This window comes from Neofelis nebulosa, chromosome 1 (assembly GCF_028018385.1).
Source record: "Neofelis nebulosa isolate mNeoNeb1 chromosome 1, mNeoNeb1.pri, whole genome shotgun sequence".
Classification (NCBI taxonomy): domain Eukaryota; kingdom Metazoa; phylum Chordata; class Mammalia; order Carnivora; family Felidae; genus Neofelis; species Neofelis nebulosa.
Genome location: NC_080782.1, coordinates 211,297,904 through 211,309,452, shown reverse-complemented (window position 1 = coordinate 211,309,452; position 11,549 = coordinate 211,297,904). Strand labels below are relative to the sequence as shown.

At 35.1% G+C, this 11,549-nt stretch overlaps 1 pseudogene; it reads left to right on the top strand.

The window, feature by feature from the left end:
• The first annotated feature begins 9,780 nt into the window (after positions 1-9,780).
• On the top strand, positions 9,781-11,268 carry LOC131492006 (NEDD8 ultimate buster 1-like; annotated as a pseudogene).
• Positions 11,269-11,549: the final 281 nt, after the last annotated feature.

Here is an 11,549-nt window from a genome sequence, read left to right as displayed (position 1 = left end):
AGGCCCATGTAAACATTATGGGTGGAGCTATGGAGAGACTAGAAAACCCCTGAGTATTTATGGATGTGAATATTTCAGAGAATTTAAGTCATTGCACATATATTTTTTTTTCACTGAAACTTTGATGTTTTACTATGAATCTTGAGCCCAGAACCAATCCAGATATTGACAGAAGGGGTTTGAGCGAATCTAGCTCACTCTTACCAATAAATAATACTTATTTTTACTTTGATTTATATTTGAGTTTGAAATTATGCTCACTTCATGCCACAGTTGTCAAAACTGGATTCTATAAAATCTGTATCTGAGAGAGTATTTTGGTAGTGCTGTCTGCACAAGTAGGGCCTGCCTGATCATGTCATACTCACCATATAATGCATTAGGCCCTGTTAACAAGCTGCCGTCAAATGCTTTCAAATTCTTCATTTCCATTTTCTTTCAGTGTGAGGCCAATCTAACCCTGTAAAAAAGAAAGAGAGCAATAGAGAGAGAGAGAGAGAGAGAGAGAGAGAGAGAGAGAAAGAAAGAAAGAAAGAAAGAAAGAAAGAAAGAAAGAAAGAAAGAAAGAAAGAAAGAAAGAAAAAGAAAGAAGGAAGAAAGAAAGAAATTTTATTCCCTCGAAGTTCTGGAGGCTAGAAGTCTGAGATTGAGATGTCAGTGGAGTTGGTTTCTTCTGAGGCCCCTCTCCTTGGCTTGTGGATGGCCGCCTTCTACCCCTGTCCTTACATGGTCTTTCTCTCTGTGTCCTAATATCCTCTTTTAAAAATTAAAAAAAAATAATTGAAACAAAGCTGACATATATCATTTCCAGGTATAGCATAGTGATTCAACAGTTATATATGTTAAGAAATATTCACCAAGATAAGTGTATTACACGGTTATTGACTATATTCCCTATGCTGTACTTTTCATGCCCACAAATCTCTTTAAATATGTATTTTATCTCACTCTTCAGACTTGTTGGAATATTATGTATTTTCTTTTGATATTTGATATGTATAGCATTTTTTTTAACGTTTACTTATTTTTGAGAGGTGGGGGAGGGGCAGAGAGAGAGGGAGACACATCATCTGAAGCAGGCTGCAGGCTCTGAGCTGTCAGGACAGAGCCTGACGGGGGGCTGGAACCCTTGAACCATGAGATCATGACCCGAGCTGAAGTTGGAGGCTTAACCGATTGAGCCACCCAGGTGCCCCTGTATAGTGTACGTTTTTAACAGTCATATCACCACACTGATGGATTTCATCACTGGGGAGTTGTGGACACCTTTTGTTAAAACTGGATAGAACAGGCATCAAGGAAAGTAAATGTGGAGTTTTTCTGACACTGCCAGGTAATGGTATTGACAAAGATTGTCTAATTCAATAAGAATCACATGTCCAGGAGTAAAGTAAAAAAAAAAAAAAGTGATAGGTGAAATGAACATAGTAATGGTAATATAGGAGAGTAAACATCCTGTAAGAGGCAGTGAACACCAGGGAGTTCTAGCAGAATACCTGGATATCTAAGTATTGTTCTGTTCTGTTGTTGTCATTTGTTTGTTTTGATAGTCAGTGCCTAGTTACATATATGTATTATCTTAAATTTCTGAGTCATTTCTTTAGAAGGTATAGTGTTTTGACTTTATTTACTTCATATACATCTACATTTCTAGATTTGAAAGATGACCCCTCAAAAGTAATATCTGAAAATAAAGACAGAAGACTCTTGATAAATTAAAGCAGTACTAGATTGATTTGATGATAAAAATTACTTCAATTCTAAGCAATGTAGTTTACACTTTAGTAACTTTGAGGTGGTGGTGGGATATGGATGTAATGATTTTGTGGAGAAAAATGTAATTATTCCAGAGAAGAGTAATCAGTTAATTCTGGATAGATGAATTGTTTGACAAGAAAACAATTTGAGATGAATCTAGTATAACTACAAGGCACTGAGGGCCTGGACCACATCTGGAAAAAAGGAATAGATGCAAGATATATTACAAAGTTAGCATTTCATGCCAGAAAAGATACGAGTAAATAATTTATGAACAAGCTGTGCATGTACTAAAATTGATAGAAGGCAGGTAATAAGTATAGTCACATCATTGTTTTACAGCTACACCTTGTATTTTCAAAGTCCATTTCTCATTCTCCTGTGTCCTTTCACTTGAATTATCTGACTTCTTTGCCAAGATGAAGTTTCATTTTTGATTCTAATATTTGTTGAAAGAAAATGCTTACCTATATTATATTTAAAGTTTTTATAGTACCATTCATTAGTTGTGTGTTTCAGTATTTTAGCAATAATTGATCTTTTCAAATGAGAGATATAGATAATGATGGTAGGTAGGTAGGTAGAAACAGAAATACCCAGTTACAGAGGAGAAGAGAGAAAAAAACCCTATTAAAAAGACTTGGCATTCAAATCTTAGTAGCAATTACTTGAAGGCATTCATAGAATGGGTTTTAATAAATATTTTCAATTTATTTAAAATATCAGAATGGGAGACATGTTAACAGTCTCAATGTTTAGACATGTGCTAATTATTTAACTAATCATCATTTCCTCTTTGTGAAGTTGAATTAATTTAAAATAATTAGATCACCATGTCCATTTCACATTTTGAGCCTTCCTAGAATAAGCAATGAAATGGCAAATGGAATTGAAAAGTGATGGCACCTCAGCTCTTTTCGAAAAATAAATATACAACCAGAGCATGTAAAGCCACTGTCACTTCATATAGTAGCAATCTAGGCTAAAATGAAGATATCAACTGCATTAAATTAGATTTTTTTGGTACTTAAGTGAAAGACAGTTTTTCCAGTATCTGAATTACCTGCCTTAAATCACTTCATAAATTGGACTAAACAGTATTGAGTTTGAGGGTTGTTTTTCTATTCCCTTCTGTCGACACAAAGTTCAGTGCTCCATTTCTTCTTTAACTATGAGAGAAGCTGTAATAACAGAGACTATAGAAGTAATGTAGAAATGAAATGTTTCAAATTGCATCTGTGTCCCCAATGTCTACTTTAGACTTGTCCCAAGAAAAGCGCACATTTTGAAGTAGTTTTAGAGGGCCCTTCTTTTGAATGGATAATAATTTATTTCATGAGGTACACATTTTCTCTTTTGAAAACAAGAGGAAAATAATTTCCTCTTTGTTCACTTTTCAGTGTAATTGTGTAGAGAATATTGGTACTTATACTGATGACCTCAATTTCCACAATGTTAGAATAGATAGTTTAATTGCAAGTACTTACATATATACTCTTACTGTTAATCTTCTTAATATTACCATGGTGATGGTCCTCTGAATCCAAGTTTATTGATATGTACGTAATAGGGAGGTGAAAAGAAATTTCTACCCCAACTCCTCCCATTATGCTATCATTACATAGACATGGGAAAACTGTTGTAAATACGCTCATGATACAAAGATAAATACATTTATGAAAATGAGAACATGGCAGGCAGTAGTAGTGGGGGAATAATTTAATATTCGTGTTATCCTCTAAATAATATTGGAAAATCAAAAAAGAAATTCTTAATAAATGTATTCTGAATAATAACAGGAACCTCAAAATTCTATTATTTATGTATTATTAAATCAGTTGTAAACTTTTAATAAAAATTATTTCAAGGGGGATTGAGTGAGATATTACTTTAATCTAGTTTTATGTCATAAGATCTAAAATACTGTTTCATTAACCTCAACACTGTACTTTCAGAACCTACTAAACTACTGAAAACATATAAGTAGAAGTTTCTCAATGAATGCCTATTGAATTAAGTTTATGGTAAAAAAGGTTGTTAGTGAAATTGAAGAGTGATTACCAAACTCTTTTTACCAAACATTAGTCATTTACCGAACGTTTTTTTAATTTTGGCTCTGCATACTGATACCAACTTTACAACCCCATAAATTATATACTTGATTATTTAAAAAACAAATATTTTTATTCAATTTAAAATTAACTCTAGGGGGGCACCTGGGTGGCTGGTCGGTTAAGCGTCCGACTTCGGCTCAGGTCATGATCTCACGGCTCGTGAGTTCGAGCCCCACATCAGGCTCTGTGCTGACAGCTCAGAGCCTGGAGCCTGTTTCAGATTCTGTGTCTCCCTCTCTCTCTGCGCCTCTCCTGTTCATGCTCTGTCTCTCTCTGTCTCAAAAATAAATAAACGTTAAAAAAAATTAAAATAAAATAAAATTAAATTAACTCTAGGTTTTAAAAGATTTAACAGCTTGGTCTTAAGCCAGATATATATTTTTCCCTTACATTAGAATTTTCCAAAGTAAAACCAAGATACCTGAACATCCAACTGTATCTTTATTCGATTTAAGTAGTACTTAAATCGATAACATTCTAGTTTAAAAGAGGCTACTTCACTTTCAAGGCATTTAATTGAAGCTACATTCCATTAGTTAGAATAATCTAAACTTGACTTCATCTACTAAGACATTTGGATCGTTTTATCAGATCCTTCCCTTCTGAAGATTGTTGATTTACTTGTTCCTTATAGATCACACTTTACTCCCAGAATATCCAACACTTAGTCATTATATGTTCAATTATAAAATACATAAGACAATGAAAAATTTTCTTAGCCTCATTAATGGGTATATGTAAATTCTCACACATGTAATTTTTGTCTGAGATTGTAAACATTCTTATTCCCCAAATCCCATCTTTAGTCCTGTGTTGTCTCATAGCACACACTGTCCCGTGATGATTTTTCCAATAACAACAATGGCAGTAATGGCAGTTACTATTTATAAAACAATGGCTATGTGTAAGGCACTGCTTAGGACTCAACATTATTATGTTTAAACTGATTGTCATTAGGTATTATGGACCGTTAGTTGTTTTAAGATAAAATTACATATTTATTTTTGTAGTTTTAAGATAAAACTACATATACATATTTATGAAATCATATTTAGGATGAACAGATTAGCATTACAAACAAATAAAATAAAATGCGACCATCTGGAAACAGCCATGGTAGAGCTGTGTTTTGTTTTGTGTTTTTTTTAATTTTAAATTTTATTTGAGCATGTAGTGTATGTAGTGGCCTTCTTTTTACCACTTGGGCCAGTACTTTTTCTCCAGGCTCTGTCTATTCTTAGGTATCATTATTTTTCCTATTTTTACAATCAAGGGGAGAAAATAGAAACTTATTAGCTTATTCTTTTGAATGTTTTGAAGCAAAATCTTTTACATATGTAGATTACTGGCCATTTGTATTATTTCCCCCTAATTTTCTATTTCTTTCTCCTGTTAGATATGTTGCCATTGTCATGGCTACATATGTTTGGGTTTTCCAATGATATATTGAAAAAAAAAAAAAACATTGTCTTAGTGTCCCGAAAACATTAACATAAATAGGTAGTTATTGAATAGTATTCATGTGTCTGACACTGTTCAAGAGATAAGGGATAAAACAGCCTGCATAATACATATGGCCCCTCCAAATATGAGACTCATAGGCTAAGGGGAAGTGACATTATATATTTATAAATGGCATTACTACTCTGAAACAGTAGCCTCGAAACCAGAAACCAAAGTAACTCTAGGAGGATATATTTCCAAAGTATTTGACAATTTTCTTTGTTCAGTCTTAGAAAGGTCTTTTCAGCAAATTTTCCAGAGTTTATTTATAATTGCTGATATGGTTTATTTTCCTAAATTTGGCCTCCCTAGTGAGGAAACCAAATTACACACCTGCTCCCCCTTCTCCTCATCCTCCTACCCAAGTGTATATTTGAAAAGAAGACAAAAGCATATGTATGCATCCCTGTTATAGCTATTTGGAGAACTTGGCATAGGACTACATCAATTTCCCAATATTTCACTCCAGGATTAGTTTCATAAGGTTTCCATAACAAATTACCACAAGCTGGGTAGCTTAAAACAGCAGAAATCTCTTCTTGCAGAGTACTAGATGCTAGTAATCTGAAATCAAGATGTCTGCAGGACCATGTCCTCTGTGAAGGCTGTAGGGAAGAATTCTTTCTTGCCTCTTCCTAGTGAATGGTGATGGCCAGCAATCCTTGGTGTTCCTCAACTATAGCCGCATCACTCCAATTGTTGTCTTCATCTTCACATAATCCTCTTACTTCCATATCTCTGTGTCTCTCCAAATCTCCCTCTCCCTATGAGGACACAGTCATTGGATTTAGAGCCCATCTGAATGTAGTATGACTTCATTTAGCTTGCTTACATCTGCTCAGATCACATTTACAAATAACGTCACATTCACAGGTTCTGGTGGACATGAATTTTGGAGGGCACACTATTCAGCTCAGTAATGAAACCACTCAGTCACAAGCAGAACTAGACAACTGTGACTTCTAGTTGGATAAGGAAGTAAGAACCCCATAAAACCAAGAGAAAGCTGCTAAATTCTGCATAATTTCCTCTCAGTAACTTCATTTAGAATAAATATTTCTTGTCTTTGGTAAGGAGTGAAAAAGGGAGAAATACAATAAACTTTTGGGGGAAAAAAAAGAATCCATTCAGAGGAATTGATAATACAGTCAATTAAAGAAAAATCTAGTGTCTTTGAAAATAATTTTAAGGTGGTATAAGGCCCACAGAATCAAATCTTTCTGGTTGTGTTAACAGATAAATTGTAGTTGAATCCAGTGTCCATGCTCAAAACCAAATTAAGAACTTCTGTAAAGGGGCATATAAGTGGCTCAGGCAGACTTTGGCTCTGGCCGTGATCTCACAGTTCATGAGTTGGAGCCCAGATTCGGGCTCTGTGCTGACAGCTCAGAGCCTGGGGCCTGCTTCAGATTCTGTGTGTCCCCCCTCCTCTTCCTCTCCCTGCTCCCTGGCTCATGCTCTGTCTCAAAAAATAAATAAACATTTTTTTTTTAAAAGAGCTTCTGTAAAAATTAAGGGACTTTTCTTGATGGGGGGAGAAAGGAATTCTCTAACCCTATCCCACCATTCTATAGGTAATGGAGTTTCAAAGAAATTTCCGCACTTCTCAAACTAACCCCTGAGTCCCCAGTTTACCACCTATTGGCACAGTGGCTTTGGGCAAGTTGTTTTATCCATGACTGTGCTTTCTATTGTGAGTCTCCATGCATCCCAGCCTTCATTAAAGCATTCTCCGTAGTTCGATCTCTGATCGTTTCTGAAGACCATTAGCCATAAAACTCTTAGTTGTCACCTGAACAACAGTAACTGAATGCCCCAGCAGCACTTTAAATTTAATACCATCTATTCCATAAATTTCTTCTTTTTAGCCTGAATCCACATCTCTCATGTCTCCTAAGGTAATGGCATGCTTTCCTTTAAAGCTTAAAGACATCAGGTCCAATGAACCCATCCCATCAATTTCTTGACAATATCTTTTGATTATATTATTAACAGTTTTGATATTGAAGTATCTAGCATTTAATGAACACTTTCTACATGTCAATAGCTATTTTAAGCAATATTGCATATATATGTGTATGTGTATATTTGTACTATGTATGTGTTGTATATGAGAATTATTTAACTCTCAAAAAAACCTTATGAAATAGAAGCTATTAGTCAACATATTCTAATGACTATTTCATATTCTAGATGAAATATATTCTAGGTGAAACATGTTCTACTGAAACATATTCTAGATGAAAAAATAATACATACAAAGTCTAGTTTATCTACTCAAGATATACATCTAGTTAGTGAAAAAAAATATTCAAATTCAGGCAGGACCTATTTAGAGCTGGAAAACCAAGTAAATACTCCTCATATTATTTATTACAATTTATTGCTCTTTATTCATTTTTACTTATTCTGAAATTTTATCAAATGAATCACCTATCAGTTTCTGCATTAAACATACATTTTCTTTTGTGATTTTATTCATGTTTCTTTCATTTTCATGAGATTGTCCTCCACTGCATTGACGTAAATGTTTCCTTTATCCATAAATTTTAATTAACTCAATCCTTTCCCCTTTTAACTCAATCCTGTCCCCTTTCCCGGGAAGTTATAACTTTTATTGTGAACTCATAACATCTGTTATAGTATGTTATATTAATTTGTATTATAATAACTAAACTGTTGAAGTTACTAAGTAGTATATGTTCCAAGTACAATGCTTAGCCTTCTACATATATGTCAAACTGTATATTATTTAATTTTCAAACTGTATACCAGGTACTATAATTATTTCTACTTTATAGACAATAAAACTAAAGTTTAGAGTTAAAATAATTTGCCCAACCTCACATTAGGAGTAGAGTCAGGATTTTAAGAGAGAGTTCAGTGTGATCAGCTATAACATATTGTGTTTACATGGGAAATGCATGGCCATTGTCCAGAAATTTGAATTCTTTTATGGGAGATATGACAGACAAAGTCTTATAAGTAAAATAAACATGAGTAAAATAAAGCTTCAATAAAGTCCAAATTAATTTATCATTCAAACTGAGACACTTTGGAAAACAAAGTTATGCCATTGATAATTATGTCAAGTCAACATGTTTATATCCAGATTTGGATTCAGAGTCACCCTGAATAAATGGAACTATAAAGTAGTTCATTGTCAATACATGAAAGTTAGATTTCCTGCATGCAAATCATTCTTGCACCAGTTTCTTAACCTGTACAGAAAGAAGCAGAATATGTTTCCAAATGTCTCAGATTGCCCAGACCCCTCCATCCAACAGGGATATTTTGGCCTATTCAGAGTTTCTAAGCTTCTATACCTTGGAGACACCTTAGTTAATGTGACTTATTTTTTAGTGAATCTAGAGAAAAACCTTTTATTCACTGTTATTACAAATTTACATTTTACCTTATCAATCTGTCTTATCCACATTTTGGCACAGAGTTTCTAGGATTAAACGCATGCTTTGTCCTTATTCCTTGCCAAGTTCCTGTTATTACCCCTTATATTTAGAGACCTAACCTGAAACTTTTACCAGTATGATGAGCATACTCTCTCTCTTTCATTGACCAGAGCTTGTTCTCATATTTAGGCTCCTAGATTGGATCTTGTTGATATTGACAAGTCAATTATCAATCCATCTTATTGAGTGTTCACTCATTTGAGAAATAACATTTAGTGCTCAGCTTAACACTCAGAGATCTGCTGATACAAAAGCAAACAAGATGGAACCCCTACTAACAAGGAGCTATTACAATCAAGTGGTAAAGACAATAGATGCTAAAGTTAACAACTTCCTCTACCAAACCAAAGTTAACAGCTTCCTCTACCAAACCTCACCTACAAGGCTCTACTTTGAGAGAAAACATTTGCAGTTGGGTCACTTTACTTTGTACCCATATTGCCCTGCTGGACATATTTCATATTGTTCATATATGCTTGCTCCCTGCTACCATGGCAATTTAATTATGCTCCACTACTTTGAGAGAAGCTTAACAGATAGGACTGTATACTTAGTAAGGAATGGTTGAATCCCAAGTACATAGAAGTTAAAGGACAACTTTTTTTTTTCTTTCTGATGGTTTTGTATTGCCCATATAAAAGCAAACATATGTCCTCAAATATGAAAAATCACCACAATGTAAACAGAGTCAAGAATCTTATTGGTGGAAATTAGAAAATCGTATGTGAACATCTTTAATCCTGGATTTACAGCTTTCACAGTTAACTTCCTAACTTTCAGAAATCTCATTCTCCAAATAGGTAAAATCACTGTATTTTATTTTTTTAAGGTAATGAGACACAAGTGCAAAAGTGAATGGAACATCTGTTATAGGCACTGGCATATAATCAAAGTACATTGAACACGGGGGTCCTCATGTGTAATGAAAATAAACCATGGCTGCCTCTGCATCCAGGTACTTGGTGGGTTGCTGCAGAAGCCCTGATGGTGCAGGGTGGCATGGAATTCAAGCAAACCTGACCTAGTTTTTAAGGGAAGACAGAGTGCAACTTTGGGGATCTTTGTATACAGTTGAAAATGAAGAAGTTGGTTTGGCATTGAAGGACCTTGCTAAGGACTCTGACAAGCTAATAGGTTGCAAAAGTAAAGCAGGAAAGATAACAGAAGAAGTATGTTACAAAGCAATTGAGCATGAAACAGGAAATGAAAATTATAAGACAATAGGAATTGCCACAGTTGAGTATTTTCACCTCCAAGACTAAGAAAAGGTAAAAAAACCAAAACAAAACAAAACAAAAAAAACACTTGTTGGAGGACTGGTTGTATATTAAAAGCAGAGAACTGAAGTCTAACAGAGCTGAAACCTTTGGCTTTCAATAAAACTATATCAAAATTGTCATAAATGAGAAAGAACTTCAATTAGGAGAAACACTTAAAGAACGAGTAGTAACACAATGTAAAAACTATAGTGCTCTAACTAAAGCAGTCTGAAGAGGATGTGAGATAAACTTCAGGTTGGAGAAAAAGAGAAAAATAAAGCCACAATAAAAGAATAAGAAGAATTTGGAGGATTTATAGACTATGAAGTTTATCAGAGAGGGTTGAATAGGTGGTAAATCCAGAAACAACATGCAACTAACCAGACAGGCAGAGCAACCAGAATTCCTCCATCAGAAAGAAAAGCCCTTATTTTACCTATGGGATATCATCAGTAGGGCAGAGCTTTCCTGAAAAGAAAATAATATGGAATAGTCTTGCTGTGTCTGTTGGACACTGACACATTTTCTGAGTGTTGCAGAGAACTAAATAACTATGCAGTGCTCCAGCTGGATACAGCATGGAGCTACTCCTACTTGGAACAACTGGGATGCTTTGAAATTGCAGGAAAAAAACCTAAAGTTATCCTAGAACTCCTTTAAAATTGCTGTGATGAAAAACTATCAGAGACTGAACCACATAAAGGAAATTGTGGGAAAGAGAAGGTACTGTTTTTAAGACTTACTTGCTTCTAGGTGTCTGAAATTATCATGATGGAAATGGTGAAGAACCTTGTGAGTATCTCAATAGGGCACATCAACACTTTAAACAGTCCTGTATTGATCTGTCACAAGTTCACAATTTGTTGCAGTTGGGATTTACTGCTGAGGAAGCCTGGCTTGGACTAGGCATGTGACAAGCACATGGATCGGGTAGCCACCCACACTAGCAACAAAAGAGAGGACTTGGCCCAAATAAGAAAAGAGGAAAAAGAAGAAAAGACATTAACTGGAGAAAATACTCTTTGAAAGGAATGGTCTACCTTACTACTGTAGCCAAGCATGGCTCTCTATCAGGCCCTGAGGATTGCTGTCAGCAATCACCAGGTGTGTTGGTTAAATGATTCAGATCCTGATACCAACAACCGTCAAGAAAGCCCTCTGTAAGGGGTGCCTGGGTGGCTCAGTCGGTTGAGCGTCCAACTTTGGCTCAGATCATGATCTCATGGTCTGCGAGTTTGAGCCCCGCATCAGGCTCTGTCAGAGCCTGGAGCCCGTTTCAGATTCTGTGTCTCCCTCTCTCTCTGCCCCTCCCCTGCTCATGCTCTGTCTCTCTCTCTCTGTCAAAAATAGATAAACATTAAAAACAATTTAAGAAGCCTTCTGTAAAATATTAGCCAGTTGGTGCATAGGGGCCTTGACATGGTAGCATCATTCTGAAATTCTAA